We start from the raw sequence: 13603 nt of genomic DNA on the forward strand, positions 1-13603 counted from the left end.
ACCTTAATCTATGGAGTGTAGAAACTCTACCGTTAAAATTACATAAGTGAAAGGTCCAGGCATGGCCGAATGGCCAGCCCCCTCTGATCTAAGAACTAGGCGTCCAAAGATATCAAATACAATAGTAAAATGTCCTATTTATAATAAACTAGCTACTAGGGTTTACAGAAGTAAGTAATTGATGCATAAATCCACTTCCGGGGCCCACTTGGTGTGTGCTTGGGCTGAGCTTGAAGTCTATACGTGGAAAGGTCATTCTTGGAGTTGAACGCCAGCTTTTGTGCCAGTTTGGGCGTTGAACTCCACTTTGCAACTTGTTTCTGGCGCTGGACGCCAGAATTGGGCAGAGAGCTGGTGTTGAACGCCAGTTTTCGTCATCTAAACTTGGGCAAAGTATAAACTATTATATATTTCTGGAAAGCCCTGGATGTCTACTTTCCAATGCAATTGAAAGCGCGCCATTTTGAGTTCTGTAGCTCCAGAAAATTCATTTTGAGTGTAGGGAGGTCAGAATCCAACAGCATCAGCAGTCCTTCTTCAACCTCTGAATCTGATTTTTGCTCAAGTCCCTCAATATTAGCCAGAAAATACCTGAAATCACAGAAAAACACACAAACTCATAGTAAAGTCCAGAAATGTGAATTTAACATAAAAACTAATGAAAATATCCCTAAAAGTAACTAGATCCTACTAAAAATATACTAAAAACAATGCCAAAAAGCGTATAAATTATCCGCTCATCACAACACCAAACTTAAATTGTTGCTTGTCCCCAAGCAACTGAAAATCAAATAGGATAAAAAGAAGAGAATATACTATAAATTCCAAACTATCAATGAAACATAGCTTCAATCAGATGAGCGGGACTTGTAGCTTTTTGCCTCTTGAATAGTTTTGGCATCTCACTTTATCCATTGAGGTTCAGAATGATTGGCATCTATAGGAACTCAGAGTTCAGATAGTGTTATTGATTCTCCTAGTTCAGTATGATGATTCTTGAACACAGCTTCTTTATGAGTCTTGGCCGTGGCCCTAAGCACTTTGTTTTCCAGTATTACCACCGGATACATAAATGCCACAGACACATAATTGGGTGAACCTTTTCAGATTGTGACTCAGCTTTGCTAAAGTCCCCAATTAGAGGTGTCCAGGGTTCTTAAGCACACTCTTTTTTTGCTTTGGACCTTGATTTTAACCGCTCAGTCTCAAGTTTTCACTTGACACCTTCACGCCACAAGCACATGGTTAGGGACAGCTTGGTTTAGCCGCTTAGGCCAGGATTTTATTCCTTTAGGCCCTCCTATCCACTGATGCTCAAAGCCTTGGGATCCTTTTTATTTACCCTTGCCTTTTGGTTTTAAGGGTTATTGGCTTTTTGCTCTTGCCTCTTGGTTTTAAGAGCTTTTGGCTTTTTCTGCTTGCTTTTTCTTTTTCTTTCTATTTTTTTTTCGCCTAGTTTTTTTTCTTTTTTTCTGCAAGCTTTGTTCTTTGCTACTTTTTCTTGCTTCAAGAATCATTTTTATGATTTTTCAGATTATCAAATAACATGTCTCCTTGTCATCATTCTTTCAAGAGCCAACATATTTAACATTCTTAAACAACAACTTCAAAAGACATATGCACTGTTCAAGCATTCATTCAGAAAACAAGAAGCATTGTCACCACATCAATATAATTAAACTAAGTTCAAGGATAAATTTGAAACTCATGTACTTCTTGTTCTTTTGAATTAAAACATTTTTCATTTAAGAGAGGTGATGGATTCATAGGACATTCATAACTTTAAGACATAGTTACTAACTACTAATGATCATGTAATGAAGACACAAACATGGATAAGCACTTAACATAGAAACTGAAAAACAGAAAAAGTAAGAACAAGGAATGAGTCCACCTTAGTGATGGGTGCGTTTCTTTCTTGAGGAACCAATGATGTCCTTGAGCTCTTCTATGTCTCTTCCTTGTCTTTGTTGCTCCTCCCTCATTGCTTTTTGATCTTCTCTAATTTCATGAAGGATGATGGAGTGTTCTTGATGTTCCACCCTTAATTTTCCCATGTTGGAACTTAATTCTCCTAGGGAGGTGTTGATTTGCTCCCAAAAATTCTGTGGAGGCAAGTACATCCCTTGATGTATCTCAGGGATCTCTTGATTTGCAGCCACATGTTCTACCACTGAGCTATAGATCCTTTACATAATTGTTTCACCACACCAAACTTAGAATGTTGCTCGCCCTCGAGCAAAAGAAGAAGGGATAGATGAAGAAGAAGATGTGGAAAAAAACTAGGATTATGAGGAAGGAAGGTGGGGATCCTGTGGGGTTCACAGATCCTGAGATGATCCTGTGAGGTCCACAGATCTTAAGGTGTCAAGGCATTTACATCCATGCACCAATTTAGGCATGCAAAATGCCCTTGCACACAACTCTGGGCGTTCAGCGCCAGGTTGGTGCCCATTTTGGGCGTTCAACGCCCATTTGTTGCCCATTTCTGGCGTTGAACGCCAGAACCATGCTTGTTCTGGGCGTTCAGTGCCAGCTCTTCTCCAGGGTGCAATTCTGGCATTCAGCACCCAGATGCTGCCCATTTTGGGCGTTCAGCACCCAGATACTGCCCATTTTGGGCGTTCAGCGCCAGAACCATGTTTTGTTCTAGCATTAAACGCCAGGCAGGTGCTTCCTCCAGGGTGTGATTTTTCTTCTGCTGTTTTTGATTCTGTTTCTAAATTTTTCGTTTATTTTGTGATTCCACATGATCATGAACCTATAAAGACATATAACTAAGAAAAATATAGTTAGATAAATAAAAATTGGGTTGTCTCCCAACAAGTGCTTCTTTAATGTCAATAGCTTGACAGTGGGCTCTCATGGAGCCTCACAGATGTGCAGAGCTTTGTTGAGACCTCCCAACACCAAACTTAGAGTTTGGATATGGGGGTTTGACACCAAACTTAGAGTTTGGTTGTGGCCTCCCAACACCAAACTTAGAGTTTGACTGTGGGAACTTTGGTTGACTCTACTTTGAGAGAAGCTTTTTCTGCTTCCTCTCCATGGATGCAGAGAGAGATCCTTGAGTTGTAAACACAAGGTTGTCCTTATTTAATTGAAGGATCAATTCTCTTCTATCCACATCAATCACAGCTCTTGTTGTGGCTAGGAAAGGTCTTCCTAGGATGATGGGTTCATCCTCTTCCTTTCCAGTATCCAGGACTATGAAATCAGCAGGGATGTAAAGGACTTCAACCTTTACTAACACGCCCTCTACTTGTCCATAAGCCTGTTTTCTTGAATTGTCTGCCATCTCTAATGAGATTTTAGCAGCTTGCACCCCATAGATTCCCAGTTTCTCTATTACAGAGAGGGGCATGAGATTTATTCCTGAACCAAGGTCACACAGAGCCTTAAAGATCATGGTGCCTATGGTACAAGGTATTTAGAACTTTCCAGGATCCTGTTTCTTCTGAGGCAATGTCAGTTGATCCAGATCACTTAGTTCATTGGTGAACAAGGGAGGTTCATCTTCCCAAGTTTCAATACCAAATAATTTGGCATTTAGCTTCATGATTGCACCAAGGAACTTGGCAGCTTGCTCTTCAGTAACATCCTCATCCTCTTCAGAAGAGGAATACTCATCAGAGCTCATGAATGGCATAAGGAGGTTCAATGGAATCTCTATGGTCTCTAGATGAGTCTCAGATTTCTTTGGTTCCTCAAAGGGAAGCTCCTTATTGATCACTGGACGTCCCAGGAGGTCTTCCTCCTTGCGATTCGCGTCCTTCTCCTCTCTTGTGGGTTCGGCCATGGTAATTAATTCAATGGCCTTGCACTCTCCTTTTGGATTCTCTTCTGTATTGCTTGGGAGAGTACTAGGAGGGATTTCAGTGATCCTTTTACTCAGCTGGCCCACTTGTGCTTCCAAATTTCTAATGGAAGGCCTTGTTTCATTCATGAAAATCACAGTGGCCTTAGATAGATCAGAGACTAAATTTGCTAAGCTAGATAGATTCTGTTCAGAATTCTCTGTCTGTTGATGAGTGGATGATGAAAAAGGCTTGCTATTGCTAAACCTGTTTCTTCCACCATTATTAAAGGCTTGTTGAGGCTTTTGATCCTTCCATGAGAGATTTGGGTTATTTTTCCATGATGGATTGTAGGTGTTTCCATATGGTTCACCCATGTATTTTAACTCTGCTATTGCAGGGTTCTCAGGATCATAAGCTTCTTCTTCAGAAGATGCCTCTTGAGTACTGTTGGATGCAGCTTGCATTCCATTCAGACTCTGAGAAATCAATATGGCATTCAGAGTATCAATTTCAAGAACTCCCTTCTTCATAGGCGTCCCATTACTCACAGAATTCCTCTCAGAAGTGTACATAAACTGGTTATTAGCAACCATGTCAATGAGTTCTTGAGCTTCTGCAGGCGTTTTCTTTAGGTGAATGGATCCACCTGCAGAAGTATCCAATGACATCTTTGATAGCTCAGATAAACCATCATAGAATATATCCAGGATGGTCCATTCTGAAAGCATGTCAGAAGGACACTTTTTGGTTAGCTGCTTGTATCTTTCCCAAGCTTCATAGAGGGATTCACCTTCTTTCTGTCTGAAGGTTTGAACATCCACTCTAAGCTTGCTCAGCTTTTGAGGAGGAAAGAACTTGGCTAAGAAAGCCGTGACCAGCTTATCCCAAGAGTTCAGGCTGTCTTTGGGTTGAGAGTCCAACCACACTCTAGCTCTATCTCTTACAGCAAAAGGGAAAAGCATGAGCCTGTAGACTTCAGGATCTACTCCATTAGTCTTAACAGTATCACAGATCTACAAGAATTCAATTAAGAACTGAAAAGGATCTTCAGATGGAAGTCCATGAAACTTGCAGTTCTGCTGCATCAGAGAAACTAGCTGAGGTTTCAGCTCAAAATTGTTTGCTCCAATGGTAGGAATGGAGATGCTTCTTCCATGTAAACTGGAATTAGGTGCAGTAAAGTCACCAAGCATTCTCCTTGCATTATTGTTGTTGGGTTCGGCTGCCATCTCCTTTACTTGTTCGAAATTTTCAATAAGGTTGTCTCTGGATTGTTGTAATTTAGCTTCTCTGAGTTTTCTCTTCAGAGTCCTTTCAGGTTCTGGATCAGCTTCAATAAGAATGCCTTTTTCTTTGTCCCTGCTCATAAGAAAGAGAAGAGAAAAAGAAAAGAAGAGGAATCCTCTATGTCATAGTAAAGAGGTTCCTTATTGTTAGTAGAAGAAGAAAAGGAATAGGGGTGAAGAAGAATGAAGAATCCAAACACAAAGGTGATGATAGGAGCAGAGATGTGAGATGAAGAGAAGTGTTAGTAGATGAATAAATAAATAGAAGGGGATGAGAGGAGGAGAGAATTTTCGAAAATAATTTTTGAAAAAGAGTTAGTGATTTTCGAAAATAGCTTTTGAAAAAGGTTAGTAGTTTTTTCAAAAATTCAAATAAAAAATAAAATAATTAGTCTAATTAAAAAGAAATTTTGAAAAAGAGGGAAGATTTTTTCGAAAATTAGAGAGAGAGAGAGTTAGTTAGGTAGTTTTGAAAAAGGTAAGAAACAAACAAAAAGTTAGTTAGTTAGTCGAAACAAATTTTGCAATCATTTTTTTGAAAAAGGTAAGATAAGAAGATATTTTTGAAAAGATATGATAGAAATTAGTTTTTGAAAAAGATTTGATTTTTAAAATCTCAATTAATGACTTGATTCATAAGAGATCAAAAGATATGATTCTAGAACTTAAAGTTTGAATCTTTCTTAACAAGTAAGTAACAAACTTAAAATTTTTGAATCAAAACATTAATTGATGATGTTATTTTCGAAAATATGATGTAAAATTAAGAAAAATATTTTTGAAAAATATTTTTGAAATTTTCAAAAATAACTAAAAAAATTGAAAAAAGATTTGATTTTTGAAAAAGATTTTGAAAAAGATAAGATTTTTTTAAATTGAAAATTTGATTTGACTCATAAAAACAACTAGATTTTAAAAATTTTTGAAAAAGTCAAATCTAATTTTCGAAATTTTGAGAAAAAGGGAAAGATATTTTTTTGATTTTTGAATTTTTATGATGAGAGAGAAAAACAAGAAAAATGCTCAATGCATGGAAATTTTGGATCAAAACAATGAATGCATGCAAGAATGCTATGAATGTCAAGATGAACACCAAGAACACTTTGAATGTCATGATGAACATCAAGACTTAATTTTGAAAATTTTTATATGCAAAGAAAACATGCAAGACACAAAACTTAGAAATCTTTCATGTTTAGACTCTATGAATGCAAGAATGCATATGAAAAACAAGAAAAGACACAAAACATGAAAACATCAAGATCAAACAAGAAGACTTACCAAGAACAACTTGAAGATCATGAAGAACACTATGAATGCATGAATTTTTCGAAAAATGCAAGATGAATATGCAATTGACACCAAACTTATAACATGACACATGACTCAAACAAGAAACACAAAAAATATTTTTTTGATTTTTATGATTTTCTAAATTTTTTTTTTCTTTTAATTTTTTCGAAAATCATTTTGAAAAAGAAAAATAAGGATTCCAAAATTTTTAATATGAATTCCAGGAATCTTATGCTCTTTAGTCTAAAGCTCCCATCAAAGGGTCAGGCATGGCTTAATAGCCAGCCAAGCTTTAGTATGTAACTCAGACATGACACGCCTAACATGCCCTACAGTCGTGGCTTTACAGCCAACCAGGCTTCAACATGCTTTATGAAACACTAGAATTCATTCTTAAAAATTTTGAAGAAAAATATATTTTTGAAAACATTTTTATTTTAAGATTTTTTTTTTCGAAAACAAAGGAGAAATTTTTGAAAAATTTTTGAAAAATTTTTGAAAACAAAACAAAAAGAAAATTACCTAATCTGAGCAACAGGATGAACCGTCAGTTGTCCAAACTCGAACAATCCCCGGCAACGGCGCCAAAAACTTGGTGCACGAAATTGTGATCTCTGGTAATGGCTCCAAAAATTTGGTGCTCTAATCTCAATTCATAATTTGTCACAACTTTGATACAACTAACCAGCAAGTGCACTGGGTCGTCCAAGTAATACCTTACGTGAGTAAGGGTCGAATCCCACGGAGATTGTTGGTATGAAGCATGCTATGGTCACCTTGTAAATCTCAATCAGGCGGATATAAAATAGTAATGGGGTTTTCGAAATTTAATAATAAAAGAAGGATAGAAATACTTATGTAAATCATTGGTGAGAATTTCAGATAAGCGTATGGAGATGCATTCGTTCCTCTGAACCTCTGCTTTCCTGCTGTCTTCATCCAATCAGTCTTACTCCTTTCCATGGCTGGCTTTATGCAAGGGCATCACCGTTGTCAGTGGCTACATCCCCTCCTCTTGTGAAAATGGTCCAAGATGCCCTGTCACGGCACGGCTAATCATCTGAGGTTCCCGATCATGCTGGAATAGGATTTACCCTCCTTCTGCGTCTGTCACTACGCCCAACACTCGCGAGTTTGAAGCTCGTCACAGTCATTCAATCATTGAATCCTACTCGGAATACCACAGACAAGGTTTAGACTTTCCGGATTCTCTTGAATGCCGCCATCATTCTAGCTTACACCACGAAGATTCTGATTAAGAGATCTAAGAGATACTCATTCAATCTAATGTAGAACGGAAGTGGTTGTCAGGCACGCGTTCATAGGGAATGATGATGATTGTCACGTTCATCACATTCAGGTTGAAGTGCGAATGAATATCTTAGAAGCGAAATAAGATGAATTGAATAGAAAACAGTAGTACTTTGCATTAATCTTTGAGGAATAGCAGAGCTCCACACCTTAATCTATGGAGTGTAGAAACTCTACCGTTAAAATTACATAAGTGAAAGGTCCAGGCATGGCCGAATGGCCAGCCCCCTCTGATCTAAGAACTAGGCGTCCAAAGATATCAAATACAATAGTAAAATGTCCTATTTATAATAAACTAGCTACTAGGGTTTACAGAAGTAAGTAATTGATGCATAAATCCACTTTCGGGGCCCACTTGGTGTGTGCCTGGGCTGAGCTTGAAGTCTACACGTGGAGAGGTCATTCTTGGAGTTGAATGCCAGCTTTTGTGCCAGTTTGGGCGTTGAACTCCACTTTGCAACTTGTTTATGGCGCTGGACGCCAGAATTGGGCAGAGATATGGCGTTGAATGCCAGTTTTCGTCATCTAAACTTGGACAAAGTATAGACTATTATATATTTCTGGAAAGCCCTGGATGTCTACTTTCCAACGCAATTAGAAGCGCGCCATTTTGAGTTCTGTAGCTCCAGAAAATCCATTTTTAGTGCAGGGAGGTCAGAATCCAACAGCATCAGCAGTCCTTCTTCAACCTCTGAATCTGATTTTTGCTCAAGTCCCTCAATTTCAGCCAGAAAATACCTGAAATCACAGAAAAATACACGAACTCATAGTAAAGTCCAGAAATGTGAATTTAACATAAAAACTAATGAAAACATCCCTAAAAGTAACTAGATCATACTAAAAACATACTAAAAACAATGCCAAAAAGCGTATAAATTATCCGCTCATCATTCCTCTCCTGCTTTTTGTGCCATTTCCCTTTTGATTCTGAGTTGTACTCTGTTCTTTCTTTTTTTAGAATGTGCCGCAAGGGCAAGGAGTCGGCTTCATCATCGGCTCTCGCTATCGATAAACCAAGTGACAGGGCAGACACTTTTGCGAGTGAAGAGGGCCAAATTCAATATAGGAAGCTTGAGACGAAGGCCATACATTATGAAAGAAAGTTAAATATTCTGGAAGAGTTTGCGGATACCATTCATAACCGCATTGCCTACTACCAGTGGAATTTCATGAAGCTTGATCCGAGGGAGATTAATGAATCCATCGTGAGAGAGTTCTATGGAAATCTTCTGAGGAGGGACACAGAGACAGTATTTCTCCGCGAATTACAGTTAGATACCTCCGCTCAGGCATTTGAGGCCCTCCTGCAGCTTCCTCACATCTTGCCTAGCCGTGACGCCTATTCGAAGATAAAGGCGGATGTGATCAAGGGCACAATCCTACTGGACACCATTCTAAAGAAGATTGGCCGACCTGAGGCCTGCTGGGAGTACAGCACAGGTGAAAAAGTAGCCCCCATCGGTATTGCATGCTCTGACCTTACTCCTGAGGTGAGGATATGGCAGCAGATAATCATCATCGATGATTATCTGTTGCCTAGAACTCTTGCCATCCACATCAGAGTCCATCTAGCTATGCTTCTGTGGGCTATCTCAGAATGTAAAAAGATAGCCATTCTACCTTTGATCAGAGAGTCGATGTGGAAGGTAAACCAGTAGCAAAAGTTCAACAATCCCTTACCGTCACTCATTATGAGGTTAGCCACAGCATCTGGGGTGGAGCGGAGGCCAGATGATCGTATGTTTAGAGTCCCCAGTGGCCAGCAATTTTTGCCATTCGGGGAATGGGAGGGGTTGGCAGAAAGAGCACCAAGAAAAGGAAGACCATAGAGCCATCATCATCTTCAGCACCACCAGCATCATCAGCTCCTATACCTTCGGCACGACCTATTTATGAGTTAGTCCAGGACCTCTTTTAGGAAGCCCACCGCAACAAGCGTTGCAACGTGCGCCGTTTTTAGTGGTTGGCAGTAAAGCTTGGGGGTCTCGACCTTGGACCAGCTCCTGCAGATTCACCTAAGCCGGCAGCGGAGGAGGAGGAGACTACCGAGAATGATGACGTTGAGCCAACCCTAGATTTTATCGCTTACCAGCCACCAGAGCACCCACCACCACTAGCTGAGGGTGGATATTCATAGAGCCAATCATCCCTTGATTCTCATTCATGCACGAAGGACTGTGCAATGCTTAAGTGTGAGGGAGAATTCGTGACTTTTTGGGTGTAAAATTCTCTTCCGAACACTTTGCAATCTACTTTGTTTTTTGTTATTATGTTTTTTTGAATATTTCTTAGTACTTTTAACTTTTTCACTATATACTCTTATTTTGGTTGGTTCTATATATCTTGGTTTATTTTTAGTTTTATAGCTAGTATTGCATTTTCTCTTTACTGGATATATATTCTATAGATATTAGTTGTGATTGGATGTTATGAATAGTATAGCATCTAGTCAATTTTGTCCTAATTGTTCGTTATGATTTTTGGATAGTGGAAATTAGGAAAAGAACTAGGAAATTTTTGAAATTGCATCCATCACAACATACGTACATAGGACATAATTTTGGCAAAAACAATAAAAATTTTCAAGAATTCTCTTTTAGGGTGTTCTATTGAATTGGTTCGAAGAATTGTTTTTAAACTTGCTTGAATGGTTTTTTGTGGAACATAGAAGGGAGATAGAACAAACAACCTTGTAAGTTGTTGGGCTTTTAATGTGTGGTTGCATATTTTAACCACAATCTTTATTCTTGTGTCCTATATTCCTTCTATGATTGTGATCTTAGATTTGCTTGATTCTTTATTTCTGATATTTGATGTTCTGGATGCATTTAGCATGATTGAGGCCGTTTTTGAATTAAAGCTCACCAACCCATATGACCATACCTTATACATACCATTATGAGCCAATTTTGAGCTTTTTAATCCCCTTTTATTCTAATTGTTACCAGATCACCAACCTTAAGTGAAAAAAAACCATGAATTACCTTCATTTGCATCTTTGATTAGTTTAGGTTGAAGTGAATTTTAGCACTAGATAGACTGTTTAACCCTTACTAGTCATCTGTTTAGTATTTAAGACTTATTTTACATCTCTCTAAAAGGAGACGCCTATCATTTACCATTATTTTGAGTTTTACATTGTATTTTCCATTCAGTGTGAGTTTCTAAACCTCCTAGGTTGAGGGGAGGAGCCCTGCTGAGTCCTATGAATTAATAAAAGTATTACTGTTTCTCTTCGATCCGTGTTTGATTAATTCTAAGATATATATTCATTCTTCATCAACATGAATGCGTTGAACTGGCATAAGGTTATCACGTTCTATATGGGTTCATAGTGCGTCTTTCATCAGATAATGATGAACCACCATCTTGACTATACATTTCTTAGATGGCTAATCCACGACTTCATTGGGGACTTCTCGAGACATCAGTTTAGCTGATTTACAGGGAGATTAAGGTTTCTGTGGTAGAGGCTAGAACCAAAGGTGCAGCATTCCTCTGATCCGGAAGATTCGACCTTGTCTGTGGCGCTTTAAGTAGGACCATTAAGGAGAATGGACTGTACGAGCATCACCCTCAAGCAGACTAGATCCGCACTAACCCTGGGGTTCAGATCCGGAGGAGTATTGGCAGCTGCTCAAACCAGTGTCAATCACATACAGCCTGCCATTGAAGAAATCATTCACAAGCAAAGGAAACAGTACTACTAGAGTTAATTCAGAAAGACAAAGCAACTCCAATCCTCAACTATATTCCTATTACTGACTCCATTTAATTCATAAAGTATTGGCACCCTATTATATTAGACCTTTTTCGCTTTATCAATCTAACAACCTTCTGATTTGCCTGACTAAGACCTGCAAGATAACCATAGCTTGCTTCAAACTAAAATCCTCGTGTGATCGACCCTGAATCACTTAGGTATTACTTGGACGACCCAGTGCACTTGCTGGTACCATTATACAAAGGTGTGGGGATTCAGTTGTTTTTAGAGTCATGATCATATGCAGCGTTCAGAACAGAGGCATAATTCACAGCAGTAAAAATAGAATACTCTGGATGGAGTGTTATCAAAGTTGAACGCCAGCCAGAGAGCTCTGGTTGGGCGTCCAATGCCCCCAATGGGCAGCTGATGAGCGGATAATTTATACCCTTTTGGCATTATTTTTACAAAGTTTTTAGTATGTTTTAATTACTTTTTATTATATTTTTATTAGTTTTTATTCAAAAATCACATTTCTAGACTTTACTATGAGTTTGTGTATTTTTCTGTGATTTCAGGTATTTTCTGGCTGAAATTGAGGGACCTGAGCAAAAATCTGATTCATAGGCTGAAAAAGGACTACAGATGCTGTTGGATTCTGACCCTGCTGCACTCAAAGTGGATTTTCTAGAGTTACAAAAACCCAATTGGAACGCTCTTAATTGCGTTGGAAAGTAGACATCCTGGGCTTTCCAGATATATATAATAGTTTATACTTTACCCGAGATTTGATGGCCCAAATTGGCGTTCAAAGACAGCCTAAAACATCTTGGCGTAAAATGCCCAAACTAGCACCAGAATTGGAGTTAAATGCCCAAACTGGCACCAAAGCTGGCGTTTAACTCCAGGAATAGTCTATGCACAAAAAAGCTTCAATGCTCAGCCCAAGCACACACCAAGTGGGCCCCGGAAGTTGATTTCTGCACTATCTGCACTTAGTTACTCATTTTCTGTAACCCTAGGCTACTAATTTAGTATAAAAACTACTTTAAGAGATTTATTTTAGTTTTTTTGAGCTTTTGATCTTTGGAATATCTTTGGATCATTGTTTATGTTTGGAGGCTGGCCTCACGGCCATGCCTAGACCTTTTTCACTTATGTATTTTTAAGGTGTGGAGCTCTGCTGTTCTTCATGAATTAATGCAAGTACTACTATTTTCTATTCAATTCACGCCTACTTCTTCTCCAAGATATACTCTCGTACTTAATTCAGTTAAGTCAGAATGAAGGGGTGACCCGTGACAATCACCCAATCTTTGTTACTCGCTTAGCCAAGATCGCGTGCCTAGCAACCACAAAGCGGTCTACATGATGTTCAACGTAGTCATTGGACGACAGCTGGAGGATATTCTCTTGGATATCTAATGCATAGACCGAGTCCGTGAGATTAGTATCTTCATGGTATAGGCTAGAATAATTGGCAGCCATTCCTGGGATCCGAAAAGTCTAAACCTTGTATGTGGTATTCCGAGTAGGATCCAGGAAGGGATGACTATGACGAGCTTCAAACCTACGAATGTTGGGCGCAAGTGATAGTGTGCAAAAGGATCAATGGATTCTATTCCGACGCTAGTGGGAACCGACAGATGATTAGCCATGCGGTAGCTATACCTGGTATTTTTCATCCGAGACGAGAAATCCGACAGTTGATTAGCCGTGCAGAAACCGTAGAGGACCATTTTCACTGAGAGGATCTTACAGCTTGCCATGGAAGGAGGTAACGCATGGTTGGAGGAAGGCAATAGGAAAGCAGAGTTTCAGAAGCAACAAAGCATCTCCAGATGCTAATCTGAAATTCCCACCAATGAATTACATAAGTAACTTTATCTTTTTGTATATTTTATTTATCTTTTAATTATCAAAACTTCATAACCATTTGAATCCACCTGACTGAGATTTACAAGGATGATCATAGCTTGCTTCAAGCCGACAATCTCCATGGGATCGACCCTTACTCACGTAAGGTTTATTACTTAGATGACCCATTGCACTTGCTGGTTAGTTGTGCGTAGTTGTGAGAAAAGTGTGAGATCACGATTCCGCGTACCAAGTTTTTGGCGCCGTTGCCGGGGATTGTTTGACTTTGGGCAATTGACAGTTCACCTTGTTGCTCAGATTAGGTAATTTTATTTTATGTTTAAGCTTTTTAA

General features: G+C 38.9%; 1 non-coding gene across 1 annotated transcript; it reads left to right on the forward strand.

Annotated features, from left to right (window-relative positions):
- The first annotated feature begins 4522 nt into the window (after positions 1–4522).
- LOC112746006 (small nucleolar RNA R71) lies at positions 4523–4630 on the forward strand. The gene has a single exon (XR_003173906.1). It is a non-coding gene; the product is annotated as a small nucleolar RNA R71 (small nucleolar RNA).
- Positions 4631–13603: the final 8973 nt, after the last annotated feature.

This window comes from Arachis hypogaea, chromosome 14, assembly GCF_003086295.3.
Source record: "Arachis hypogaea cultivar Tifrunner chromosome 14, arahy.Tifrunner.gnm2.J5K5, whole genome shotgun sequence".
Taxonomy (NCBI): domain Eukaryota; kingdom Viridiplantae; phylum Streptophyta; class Magnoliopsida; order Fabales; family Fabaceae; genus Arachis; species Arachis hypogaea.